Raw genomic sequence first — 14270 nt, 5'->3', positions numbered from 1 at the left:
TTCTACAAATCACCTCTCTAGAGACTGTACAGCTGCAATTAAATGTTTGGAGTGTAACAGTGAGAAACATGTAACAGCTTTACACCCAGACACCCCTAACCCGAGTTCTGCCAATACTCTCAGCCCTGTGTCAAAGAACGGCGGGGAGAAGGAGGGACAAAACATGGAGACTTTAGTCACGTCTGCATGTACTGAGGTGTGCAAAGAAGGGAATAGCAATCGATCCTGTTCAAAAATATACCTGGTCAAGGTGTACCTCAAAGGACATGCAGAAACATCCATCAGAATGTATGCCATTTTGGATGATCAAAGCAATAGATCCTTAGCGGAGTCAGCGTTCTTTGACCTATTCAACATAAGTGAGAATCCTACTCCATACACACTAAACACATGTGCTGGGACAAAAGAAGCATTAGGAAGAACCGCAAATGGTTACGTAATAGAGTCTGTGGATGGAAGCCTAAAACTTCCACTTCCTACACTGACTGAGTGTGATCAATTACCAAATGACAGGAGTGAGATCCCTACCCCTGACGTTGCACGTCATCACCCACACTTGAGAGGTATTGCTGATCAAATCCCACCTTTGGATGATTCTGCACAAATTCTTCTTCTGCTTGGAAGAGATATACTGAGGATACACAAAGTCCATCAACAACGCAACGGCCCTAATAATGCACCCTATGCACAAAGACTCGACCTAGGATGGGTGATAGTGGGTGACGTTTGCATCAACAAGTTGCGCAGACCAGACAACATCAATGTCTTTAAAACTAATGTGCTTAAAAATGGTCATGTATCTCTATTTGAACCATGCCCTAACCACTTCTTTATAAAAGAGAGTTTCACCAGAACAGCTCAACAAGGTCAAGGGAATCATACTGACAGAGAGCTTACTGCATGCAAAGGGGATGGTGAAGGCCTTGGTGATACAGTATTCCAGACAACAAAGGATGACAATAAAATTGCACCTTCAATTGAAGACAAGGAATTTCTAAAAATTATGGATACAGAATTATTCAAAGATGAATCAAATAGTTGGGTTGCACCACTCCCATTTCGCTCATCTAGATGTCGCCTTCCCAACAATAAGGAACAAGTTCTTGCAAGATTCAACTCACTGAAGCGTAACTTGGAAAAGAATTTAGAATTGAAAGAACATTTTGTAGCCTTTATGAAAAACATATTTGACAACGGCCATGCAGAACAAGCTCCTCCACTCCTCAAAAGCGAAGAATGTTGGTATCTACCAATCTTCGGAGTGTACCATCCACGAAAGCCAGGTCAGATAAGGGTGGTATTTGACTCAAGCGCTACATTTCAAGGTACTTCATTGAACAATGTTCTCCTCTCTGGACCAGATCTTACAAACAACCTTCTGGGAGTGTTGATCCGCTTTCTCAAAGAACGTGTTGCTATAACAGCAGATATCCAGCAGATGTTTTACTGTTTTGTTGTCAGAGAAGACGATAGAAACTACTTAAGGTTCCTTTGGTACCGCAATAACAATGTACATGATGAAATTATTGAATATCGAATGAAAGTGCATGTTTTTGGTAATAGTCCTTCACCTGCAGTTGCTACCTATGGACTTAGGAGAACAGCTCAAGACGGAGAAATGGAATATGGCACTGATACAAGGCAATTCATTGAGAGAGACTTTTATGTGGATGATGGTCTTAAATCCCTGCCTACCGAAGATGAAGCTATACATCTACTCAAAAGAGCTCAAGCAATGTTGAGTGTCGCAAATTTAAGACTTCACAAAATAGTTTCGAACAGTACCCGAGTTATGAAAGCATTTAACTCAGAAGATTATGCAAAGGACTTAAAGAACTTGGATCTAGGTGTTGACACCCCTCGAATTCAGCGCAGTCTAGGAATAAGTTGGGACATAAGGACAGACACCTTTACATTCCAAGTGTCAACAGAAGAAAGACCATATACTCGAAGAGGTATCCTGTCAACAATCAACAGTCTCTATGATCCACTTGGGTTTGTAGCGCCTGTAACAATACATGGGAAATTGTTGTTAAGGGAGATATCTGGAGATTCACAAAACTGGGATGCACCACTACCTTTAGAAAGGAAACAAGAATGGGAAATGTGGAAGGACTCCTTACGTTTTATAGAACAGATCCAAGTTCCTCGTTGCTACACTGCTGTATCACTTATTGCAGCAAAACGCAAGGAAATTTGTATCTTCTCAGATGCTTCAACAAAGGCCATAGCTGCAGTTGCTTACCTAAAGGTGACAGATCCAATAGGAAATTGTCAGGTTGGATTCATTCTAGGCAAAGCTAAGTTAGCACCACAACGTCAACACACTATTCCGAGACTTGAACTGTGTGGGGCTGTACTAGCAGCAGAAATAGCAGAGCTTGTATTAGCAGAATTAGACATCAAACCAGATGCGGTTAAATTCTACACCGATAGTAAGGTAGTTCTAGGTTACATATACAAACAAACCAGAAGATTCCATGTGTATGTCGGTAACAGAGTGGAAAAGATCAGAAGATCTTTCTTTCCGGAACAATGGAACTACGTGCCTACAGATAAAAACCCTGCAGATCATGCTACTAGGTCAGTTCCTGCAACACTTCTGATGAGTACCACCTGGTTAACTGGTCCTTCATTCTTATTACATCCAGATGATGAATCACTCATTACCAGAGACTCTTTCGAATTGATAAACCCTGAATCCGATGTAGAGCTTCACCCACAAGTAATTACGTTGTGCGTTAGAACCGTTACTAGGAATCAGCTTGGTCTACATCGTTTTGAACGTTTTTCAAAGTGGATGACACTTATAAAATCTATAGCTCAACTCATACATATTGCACAGTGTTACCATGATAGAAGCGGTAATGTAACAAAGAATTGTCAAAGGTGGCACATTTGTGAGAATTCATGTACTCCAAAAGAACTCAATCAAGCAAAAATGGTTGTTTTCCATTGCATTCAACATAAAACATATGCTAAAGAGATTAGGTGCATTGAGAAAGAAGAAGAAATTCCAAAGGATAGTTCTCTCAGGTCATTAAACCCCAGACTTGACGAAAGAGACTTGTTGAGAGTTGGTGGTCGATTAAATAATGCCAAATTAGATCAAGATGAGAAAAATCCTATTCTTATGCCTGGTCGTCAACATGTAACCACCTTACTTATACGCTATTATCATGAACAGGTGAGACATCAAGGTCGACATTTCACAGAAGGAGCTATCCGTGCAGCAGGGTTTTGGATTGTTGGCGCCAAAAGATGCATTGCTGCTGTGATACATAGGTGTGTAAGATGCCGTAAATTACGAGGCCGACACCAAGAGCAAAAGATGGCAGATTTACCAGCTGAACGTCTTACCATGGAACCTCCCTTTACATATGTGGGATTAGATGTCTTTGGGCCATGGACAGTCATTACACGTCGAATACGAGGTGGTCAAGCACACAGCAAACGATGGGCTGTTTTGTTTACTTGCATGAGCATTCGTGCTGTTCATATTGAAGTCATTGAGTCTATGGACACTTCAAGTTTCATAAATGCCCTACGAAGGTTTTTCTCAATCAGAGGACCCGCAAAACAACTACGTTCTGACTGCGGAACTAATTTTGTGGGAGCATCTAGAGAACTAGACATGAAGACAAACAATGTTGACAATGCAAGTGTGGAAAGATATCTACATGATCAAAGTTGTTCTTGGGTGTTCAACCCTCCTCATTCTTCCCACATGGGTGGAGTTTGGGAACGTATGATTGGAACTTCTCGACGCATTCTCGATTCTATGTTGTTAGATGTCAACTCTAAACAATTAACTCATGAGGTGTTAACTACTTTCTTAGCGGAAGTTTCAGCTATCATCAACGCAAGACCTCTTGTACCAATTTCTACCGATCCAGAGATGCCAGTTATCTTGACTCCAGCCACACTCCTTACACAAAAATCTGGCGTGTCTTCCATTCCATCTGGAAACTTTACTGATAAAGACTTGTACAAACAGCAATGGAAACAGGTGCAGTGTCTTGCCGATACCTTTTGGAATCGTTGGAAGTGTGAGTACCTGACTAATCTACAGAATCGTTGTAAATGGCAATCAAATTGCACTAACTTGCAAGAAAAAGACCTTGTACTACTTAAAGACAAGCAGGTCAGTCGTAATGAGTGGCCAATGGGACTAATTGTCAAAACCTTTCCCAGTGGAGATGGAAAGATCCGGAAAGTAGCAGTCAAAGTAGTTAAAGATGGAACTGCTAAGACATTCATCAGACCAATTACAGAGACTGTGCTTCTTATGTCTCATCAGGATCTTCTGTAATTGTTATGCATGCATTTTTTTCTGTTTTCTTATGTGTTGCATAAGTTTAATAGTGATAAGTTTAATAGTGATATCTACAGATATCAGACGGGGAGTGTACTGTATCCACAGCATTATTAGAGATCATATTATCTTGTCAGTGATTTATGTGATTAGGTAATGTTCTGCACTCTACTGCTTAAGTCTACTTTATTCTATGTACTGTAGATCTATGTTCATTTGCCCATGTCTAGCTGCCTTTTGCCATGTGACAGGTCAAAGGGTGAAATCCTCCATTTTACTTACTGCTTCAGTTAATCTATGCTGAGATGCTGAGAAGCTGTGTTACTACAGGTCTGCTTACCCCTACAGGCTTATATCTTCTTACCACACATAATAACACACACAATAACAAGAAGAACATATATTGTGTACCCATGATCTCTTGTACATGTACATTGATGTACCCTGGATAATTACAGCTACATTATATGGACAATCATTTCAGTCTGTATCAATAAAAGTTTAAAGTTCCAGAAGTTTCAGTGTGCATTAAGAGAAGATGGGCTTGGTTAAGCTGTCTGAATAGTTACACACTCCATACGTGTAATGAGGGTCAGAACAGTCACCCTATCAATGAAGAGAGTGTGCTTTCAGACTTGCGTAATATATCATTGGAGGAAATGTGAACGTATTTGGTCTTGTGCATGGTTATCGGATGTCTGTATCTGACACTAATACATATGAAACTGATCTATGGATTATTGGTGCTACTGAATAGAGAGCTTTTCTGATATGTTCTGTAACTTTCCATATGTACATACAGAGGTTCGATAGAGGATGTAATCAGTGGTGATTTTTACATATTGCCCCCCCCCAGCCCAGCCCATGTAGGCTAGGGCCAGCATAGCGCATGTATGACGTTACATCGTGCAGGGGACCGGTGTCTGGGACGGCGTGAAGGAAGGCACGGGGATCGTGGCGGGACAGTGGCTGTGGCAGCAGAGGGCGGGCCCCGCATTGCGGCAGCCCCCCTCCTCCTAAATGGTAAGAGTCACCACTGGATGTAATAGTTCAGAGGATAGATACAAAGCATGTTAAATACACATAATCTACCAACAAGTGTACATGAGAGATAGAGCATTGGAGCAGATGTACTGTATTAAGGGCTAGATTCTCTAAGCTTTAAAAGTGATAAAATGGAGAGTGATAAACAGCCAACCAATCAGCTCCTACCTGCCATGTCACAGACTGTGTTTGAAAAATGTCAGACAGGAGCTGATTGGCTGGCTGTTTATCACTCTGCATTTTATCACTTTTGAATCTTAGAGAATCTGGCCCTAAGCCAGGTGAAGAGAAAGTGGAGATAACGAAGAAGGTGATAATGCAACAGCCAATCAGCTATGTTTGAAAAATTACAGTAAAGTTGATTGGCTGGTGCGTGATCACCTTCAACTTTATGTCTTCACCAGGCTTAATACATCTTCCCCATTGAGAGGGTTATGCAAATAAAAGGTGCTATTGGAAGCCATTTAGTAGATATTCTAATATGTTTTTGTGAAATTATATAATTCAGTTAAATGGAAGATCTGGTATCTGTGTGGCTGATAGACAATGTCAAGGTCAACAGTCAACACCATATGGTCAACATACATACATATTGGTTTACATGGTCAAAAGGTCGATGTTTTTATGGTCAACTCATGAAAACGTCAACATGCATTTTTTTGTGTGTGGTGGTGGGGAGAATTGTTCTTCATATTTTGACCTGTTTCATACGTTACCATCCACGTGGACTTAGATTGTGAATGGTAAACTGACGTGAAGCATGGTGAGCATAACAAGCCATGCTCAGTGCACTAATTGGGGGGTTCACATGCTCAAGTGTCGACATTGACAAAAAAAAAAATCAAACTGACATTTCCATGAGTTAACCTTTTTCCAGTGTCGACCATTTGGGGTCGATCTAACCTATACCACACCCGCAATCCCCATCCCCATTAAAACGCTTGGCATTCTCCTGTACACTTAGGCGTGGCATTGCCTGCTTGTGACTGCTGACGTTATATGATGTCATCGATCTTTCTGTATTCAATGATCAGCGGCAAAAGTAGAAGTCAGTAGAAGTAGACTCACTTTTATTTCCGAAGGGAGAAGAATCATTCCATGATCGGCGACCAATCGAATGATTTCTCTCCACTTTGGCTGAATGCAAGGGGATGTGTTCATGCATTCGGCGGGGCATCGCTGACCTGTTCGCTAGGCTGGGAGTATACGCAGCCTAGCGAACTGTCACGGTCTCGGGGAATACCAGGCTGGGGATTGACTGGACCTGATGCAGGGGTGCGGAATCTTACCGTGCTGGTTTTCGCTAGTGATCCCTCCAAGCAGGATATGGACTTGCCGGTCGCAGTCCCCTGATCATGTTACCTATTTACGACTGGTAAACCCGGGTAGACAGGTGGAGTGAAGTCAGGATAATTCATGGTCTTTATAGCCAGGTCAGGATCAAATTTGCAAAGCAGTTACCAAAGGATAAGGAAATAGGAAGTCCAAGGTCAGGTCGGGTCATACACGAGGAGGCATGGTTTGCAGTACACTGGGATGAGGCAGGAGAATAATCAGGAAAGCAAGCCGAGGTCAAACACAGGTAGTCTCTGGATATGGAACACTGGGATGAGGCAGGAGTATAATCAGGAAAGCAATCCGGGGTCAAACACAGGTAGTCTCTGTATATGGAACACTAGGATTAGGCAGGAGAGTAGTCAGGAAAGCAATCCGGGGTCAAACACAGGTAGTCTCTGGATATATACCACTAGGATTAGGCACGAGAGTAGTCAGGAAAGCAAGCTGAGGTCAATCAAGGCAGTCAGGAACAACCACTATGAGCACAAGGGATACTGGCGCAGGTTCGTGAGCCTATATTCTGGCAGAGTCTGTTTGACAGGAAGTGCCTTTTATAGATAGCTAAAGAGCTACAGCTGTCAGACACTGGGCTAGAGCCTCACAGGTTCCTAATCAAGAAGAACTGAGCATGATCTCAACCAGGTGCTGCAATCAGTCTGCAATGTTCAGACTAATGCTGGCCATACATCAGAAAGATCGATCTTACGATCGATTGCGCTCATGATTGTGTCCAATTTCCCCAGCAGTCCTTGGTGATTTGTAGACACACAATGTGCACACAATCTGCATACAATCCATCTTACAATCAATTGAGATTGTATGATTGGGTACAATATCTTTCTGATGTATGGCCACCTTTACACAGGGCTGATAAGCAGCATAGAGCAGAGTAGAAGGACACTGGATAATATCAGGAGCTGATTCTTTAAATGCGCCTCTTGGGCAGCACACAGTCCCTAAGGATTCCGCGTGCCTGTCTATGCCGCTATTGTGACTCCAGCGCTCACTGGGACACTGGAAGCCAAGTATCTGTAGTTGTTGCTGTGACCCTGGAAGCCAGATGTTCACTATCACTGCTGACAGCGACTCCTGCGGACTCTGGAACAGGTAAGTCACCAGAATAACCCTAAAGGTTGTGACACAAGCAGGTCTGAATCAGGCACAAAGTGGGTTTCCTTTCCAGATAATGGGGTCAATTTTGTAAAGTTTTTCAAAGTTCAAATTTAATAGCTGGGATGCTGCTCATCAGCAGACCAATCAGATTCTGTCTACTATTTTCTAGGATGCAATAGAGAAATGATAGCTAGAACGCGATAGCTTGCATCCACATCCCCACTTTAAGAAGCGTTAGTAAATTTCCCCCATCATGTGTTATAGTAGCATGCAGGGTTCCGACGCAATCTCAGGGATTCTCCACAATTGCATGTGCAGAATGTGCGTTATAATTTTATACTATTTATAATGCCACAATAGTACCTTGAATATTCTATGCTTGACCTCGGAATCTGTACTATGGTCACAGCATAGAAAATACAATTATATTGGAAAGTAGGTATCCATTCTATAGCTGATATGAAGACATGCTGCAATAGTACTAGGGTTAATTTTCTTTAAAGTAGCGAAGTGAGGAAGGTGCAGCACAGGAGGAAAGTGATTATACCATCAAATTCAATCAGCTGGATTATCCGTCTCTACTATCCCTGACCTTGATTCTGTTTGCCAAGGCATGAATAACCTACCCTTAAAGCAATGATAGGTCCTTATGGAGCAAATCACATCTTTCTTTCTGTCTAAAGATATAAGAGGTCCTGAGGAATAAAAAAAAAAAAAAAACAAGAGTAAAAAAGTGTGGAAGGCCAGCAGAATAGTTTTATTCCGATAAAGTTTGGAAATATCTAATAGCAAGAAATGTGAAGAAAGGTTCTCTTAAACTTTAACCTGCCAGGTTGAGGAGATGTTTTACTGACCTTTGACTTTATGATTAAAAGCAAGGATAGTCCCTAAAAATCAAACAATAACTTTATTGCATATGGCATTTCTGAAATCTAGCATAATAATGAAAATAAATAAAACAAAGCTTCCTTTGATGAACTGTGTATTTGCTAATTATATAGGTCACGATTTGTCAGCAGAAAATTATTTTAGTATTCTAAAGATAACGCAACAGCTGTAAATTTAGTATTGTATGACAGATGAATATATACTTCTCTAGTTTTCTGTGTCGGACTGGGGTATGAGCCTCCCGCTGGGGGTATGTAGTAACAGAGGCCTATGTTTAGGGGTGTGGCCAGTCTAAGAGGGGTTGTGGCCAGCTCCCACAGAGGCTTAGCTAACCATTAGAGACTGCATGGTCTGGGCCCCTTGGAAACAGCAGTGATCGCTCTAAGCGTATGTTAATACAAAAGATGTGAAAAACTTATGTCAAGTCAAACTTTTCACGTGACAACCCTTTTCGTGTCCACCTTTTGTCAGTGATAATATTGTGCATGCCGACCTTTTGATGTGCATGACCCAATATAGGACACTCGATTTAGTTGTGCAGGCTGGCTGGGCATATTTGTGCATAATTAGATGTGGTGCACAGTTTTGTATGTTGCAGTTAATAAATTAGCTTTACTGACTTCCACTTTGATGCACAGTTGAACATTTGCCTGTTTGCTATGTACTGTACATCTTGCATGTTTTTGTGAGAGTTGCATATAGACTTATTACCAAAGAGATTTAAAAAGTAGTGCTGGGTGCGTTAACGTGTTAATATCACGTTAACGCGGCAGCACATTTACTGCGATTAATATTTTTAATGCAGTTAACGCGGGTGCGCTGCGGCGGCAGGGAATGGGAGATGGGGCTGTGGCGCAGGGGTGCAGAGTCTTCATCCACATGCAGACGGAGACCCTGTGCCCCTTCATAAATGGCCGCTGTTATGAAGGGGACAGACGCTAGAGGTGCTCCTTTACCTCTAGCATCTGAAAGTGCAGAGTGCCCAGCGCTACCTGGAAGTGCAGATTCCGGGAGCACTGTGGCCCTGCAACCCCTGGCAACGAGCAAGTAAATCCTCCTGGCATGGAGCAAGTAAAGCCCCCCTGGCAAGGAGCAAGTAAAGCCCCCCTGGCAACGAGCAAGTAAAGCCCCCCCTGGCATGGAGCAAGTAAACCCCCCCCCTGGCATGGAGCAAGTAAAACCCCCCCTGGCATGGAGCAAGTAAACCCCCCCCCCCTGGCATGGAGCAAGTAAACCCCCCCTGGCATGGAGCAAGTAAACCCCCTGGCATGGAGCACATAACCCCCCTGGCAACGAGTAAGTAAACCCCCCAGGCAACAAGCAAGTAAACCCCCCTGGCAAGGAGCACATAAACCCCCCCTGGAAACGAGCAAGTAAACTCCCAAGGCAAGGAGCACATAAACCCCCTTTGGCATGGAGCACATAAACCCCCCTGGCAACGAGAAAGTAAACCTCCCCTGGCAACAAGCATGAAACCCCTGGCGACAAGCATGGAACCCACTATGGCAACAAGCATGCAATCCCCCTTGGCAACAAGCATGTAATCCCACCTGGCAATGAGCATGGAACCCATGGCAACCAAGATTTTAGGTAAGCAGCATTTATGTGCCTATCAGTGCGATTAATCACGATTAGAAAATGTAATCGTTGCCCATCACTAATAAAAAGACATAGGACCTGATTCATACCTGATCAATAATTAAATGGTCAAATGCAGTATAATTGCAGTATATAGCTCATTGGAAAAGAACGAAGGCCCTGATTCAGGCTTGCTCGGTAAGCTGCAAACACATCCCCTTCCGCATACACATGGGGACGACCAAAAAATGCTGGGCATTCCCATGGGTGAGCCCCATTCCCGCAACGAATGGGCCGACGAGTGTGTAAGGCCGTTCATTGCCAGGGTCTACACATGTGCAAATATGCGCTTGCGCGGTGCCCCAAACATCAGAAGGGTGTCCACATCAAAGTGCAAAACTCATATCGACCTATTTGTTGTGTCGACCGTTCAACCCTGTTGACCTAAGACATGTCAACCTTTTAAATGTGTTGACCTTTGGCCTGTCTACCAATAGTGTTAAGCTGCTTGCTAATCCTCATCAATCACATGCATCTTGCCACCATTTGCATTTGCTAAAATACACCATTTTACCATGCTTTTGCAGTTCTAGATGACCATCGTAACCATCAATCACCATGTTCATCTGTGACTGCAGACTGACTAAGTGTGACCTTACTCAGATCAGCAGTTGCAGGGGGCATTATGACTCCAAAGAAACTGTGAACCTTGGCCTCGCAATGCTCGGGAAGTGGTAGCATTTTCCCAATGCCAGCTGTGTCCGTCCCATTTCCTCCCACCCCTGTCATTTTGGCAGAGCTGTTTACATTTCTGAATTGCGATTGCAGGACCTATCCTGCACATGCGCAGAAATGGGCCTGCATGTGCAGTTTCCCAATAATTGGGAAACTGGGTTGGATAGCATAAGTAACCCAACCTGAATATGGCCCTTTTGTGCTGTCAACCTGAAGCAATTACAAATAAAAGGGATAATGAAAAACAAGATCCTCTGCAAATAAAGAAAGAAGTTAGTTTTGAACAGTCTGCGGATACCGATCATCAAATTCTGTGGAGCACTCAAAATTAGGCATGGGGATGCTGCCCTCAAGTGGAGAGATTGTAAATAATAAAAGCCAAGGTTCTAAAATATGCAGGAGAACAACACATCTCTACAGTATATTAGCAGATTCATCTATTTACCGACCTAGTACATGCTGTACTATGAGAACGTCACTATGGGGTCCATCTAACTGCCCCTTCTGGACAACCCTTTCATTAAATTTAAACATTACTAGGTATTTGTGATTTATATAGGAGCTCACAGCCTTGTTTGCAATGTCCCCTGGGTGACATGGGCAATCAGGCTGTTAAGCGTGGGAATTTGTGGATAGCACCAATCCAGAAAACACCGTTAGCTGACCACAGCTGTTCTTATGCTACTCTAGTGGTGGCATTATTTGTAACACTATGCAGCAAGTGATATGCCACCACCCAGATATTCTGCAACAATGCATCATACCCAGAGGGACTTGCTACACCCTCACCGAGTTGTATCATGGAACTTGGGTGGAGGTAAAGGGACTCGGGTAGATTTATTGGTACTTGTTTCCTAGCACGGCCACAATCGCGGCCATCGGGTGTCATTTTTAGTGGTCTGCGACGCGACCGACGCGATGCCCCCGATTTTCCCATTGAAATGCATTGAAAAAAGTCAATATCGGTTGCGTCGTATGCGTCTAAAAAAGGCTTAAATGGTCCAGACGCGATGCCCCCGATTTCCCCATAGGGAACAATGTTAAATGCCTCAATTTACCCGCGATGCCCCCGATTTCCCATAGGAATCAATGTTAAATGGCTCAATTTACCCAAATCAGCATAGGGAACAATGGTAAATGGGCCAGAAAACCCCCAAAACACCCCTGAACCGTGAAATGTCCCCCCAAAAGTAGTTGACGCCACCCCACGATCAACGCGAACCCGAAGCGTGGCGAGCCCGCGAGGGGCGGCGGTACGTGTCCTCCGACCTTTTCATACCCCCACTAATCCACGTCGGCGTGGAGTTGAGAATAGAATAGTGTGGCGAGCGCAGCGAGCCACCGAGCCCGAAGCGTGGCGAGCGCAGCGAGCCCCACGAGGGGATGCGGTTACCTTCACAGGTAAACGCGTCCCTTCGCGGGCTTCACAGGTATCCGCGTGCGAAACGCGTCCCTTCGCGGGCTTCACAGGTATCCGCGTGCGCTCGCCACGCTTCGGGCTCGGTGGTTCGCTGCGCTCACCACACTATTCTATTCTCAACTCCACGCCGACGTGGATAGTGGGGGTATGAAAAGGTCGGAGGACGCGTACCGCTGCGCTCGCCACGCTTCGGGTTCGCGTTGATCGTAGGGTGGCGTCAACTACTTTTGGGGGGACATTTCACTGTTCAGCTGTGTTTTTTGGGTTTTCTGGCCCATTTACCATTGTTCCCTATGATGATTTGGGTAAATTGAGCCATTTAACATTGATTCCTATGGGAAATCGGGGGCATCGTGGGTAAATTGAGGCATTTAACATTGTTCCCTATGGGGAAATCGCGGGCATCGCGTCGGGACCATTGCATGCACTAAAAAATCGGGTGCGATGGTCCCGACGCGATGCCCCCGATTTTTCCTCACGATGCCCACGATCATGATCGTTGTGGCCGTGCTAGGAAACAAGTACCGATTTATTAACCGTTAAAGCAGGGATAGTGCTTCCCCTTATCTATTAAACCCACTATGCGGGTGCTGTAAGGGCGGCGGTGCGGGGGCAGCGACGTAGAACATGTACTGTTTTAAGTACAGCGCTCAACAGTCATACCTAATTTATGAATGGTCAGCATCGCTGACCGTTCCGCCTCCTGCAGCTATTGACTTCGACAGCTGCAGGCGGCGATGCCCTATGCCCACAGCAGGGACAGCGCTGCTGCTGGCTCTGTGCTGCGCTGGTGATCTCGCGTGAGTAGCGAGATCCCGCGCATGCGCAGTCCGGCCAGGCCGGGGAGAAGCAGACAGCATGTCAGTGTTAACTGATGCGCGATCAGCTGGAGGAGGCATCACCGGAGGGGGGAGTTATCACTCCCTCGCTTCGGCGGGCAAGATGTTAGTAGATCTGGTCGCTCTCTCCTCCTGCTTCGCCTCGCTACTGAGGCGAAGCAGGAGGTGTTATAGCGGCGCTTTTAGCACCGCTATAATATATCTACCCTTCAGTACTTGGTGAACATGGTGATAAAAACTAGGTAGCACCTTAATGACAAGAACACTTTTTTAGCCTAATTCATTACTTCAAATGATCGCGGGGAGATACATGGACACTATTTATTTGTACATTGGTTGAATAGTGCCTAGAATTCCGCTATCACAGATTTTTTGGTACTAGTGGTGGTGAGCGCAGGCGGAATACATGTGAATTATCCGCCTCCCCTCACTTCAGGTTCGCCACACTATATAAAATCAACTCCATGCCGAAGTGGATAGTGGGGGTATGAAAAGGTTGGAGGACGCGTACCGCTGCGCTCGCCATGCTTAGGGTTGGCATTAATAGTGGTGGTGGCGTTAACAATGGGGGTGCATATAACATACTAATCACCCATCAGGGTGCATGTACAATTAAATCATCGTTTTGATCGCATCGCATGCAATGCGATCAAAACGATGTAATAAGATTAAAATCGTGGGCGCTGTGCTAGGAAACAAGTACCGATTTTTCAAAGGATCCATAAAATTCAAGTCGTTTTCCCAGGTGATACAGAAATGTGCTGAATCCCCTCTGCACAGTTAACCTCTAGATGTGCCTTCTTCACCCTTTCTCACCTCTTATCAGAACTTGCAACATGTTGCATCCTGAAGCTGCCGCATACCTTACTCTTGCCTGTATGTGTGTCCAGACGTTCATATTTAGCATATGCGGAATAGACCCTTAATATGTAGGGTTCTGGGGGTAATATAAAACGTCATTCAATTGTAATAGAGAACATAAGAGAACATTGTAACAAAA

This window comes from Crinia signifera, chromosome 9 (genome assembly GCF_055691185.1).
Source record: "Crinia signifera chromosome 9, ASM5569118v1, whole genome shotgun sequence".
Taxonomy (NCBI): Eukaryota; Metazoa; Chordata; class Amphibia; order Anura; family Myobatrachidae; genus Crinia; species Crinia signifera.
This window is presented reverse-complemented; position numbering follows the sequence as displayed.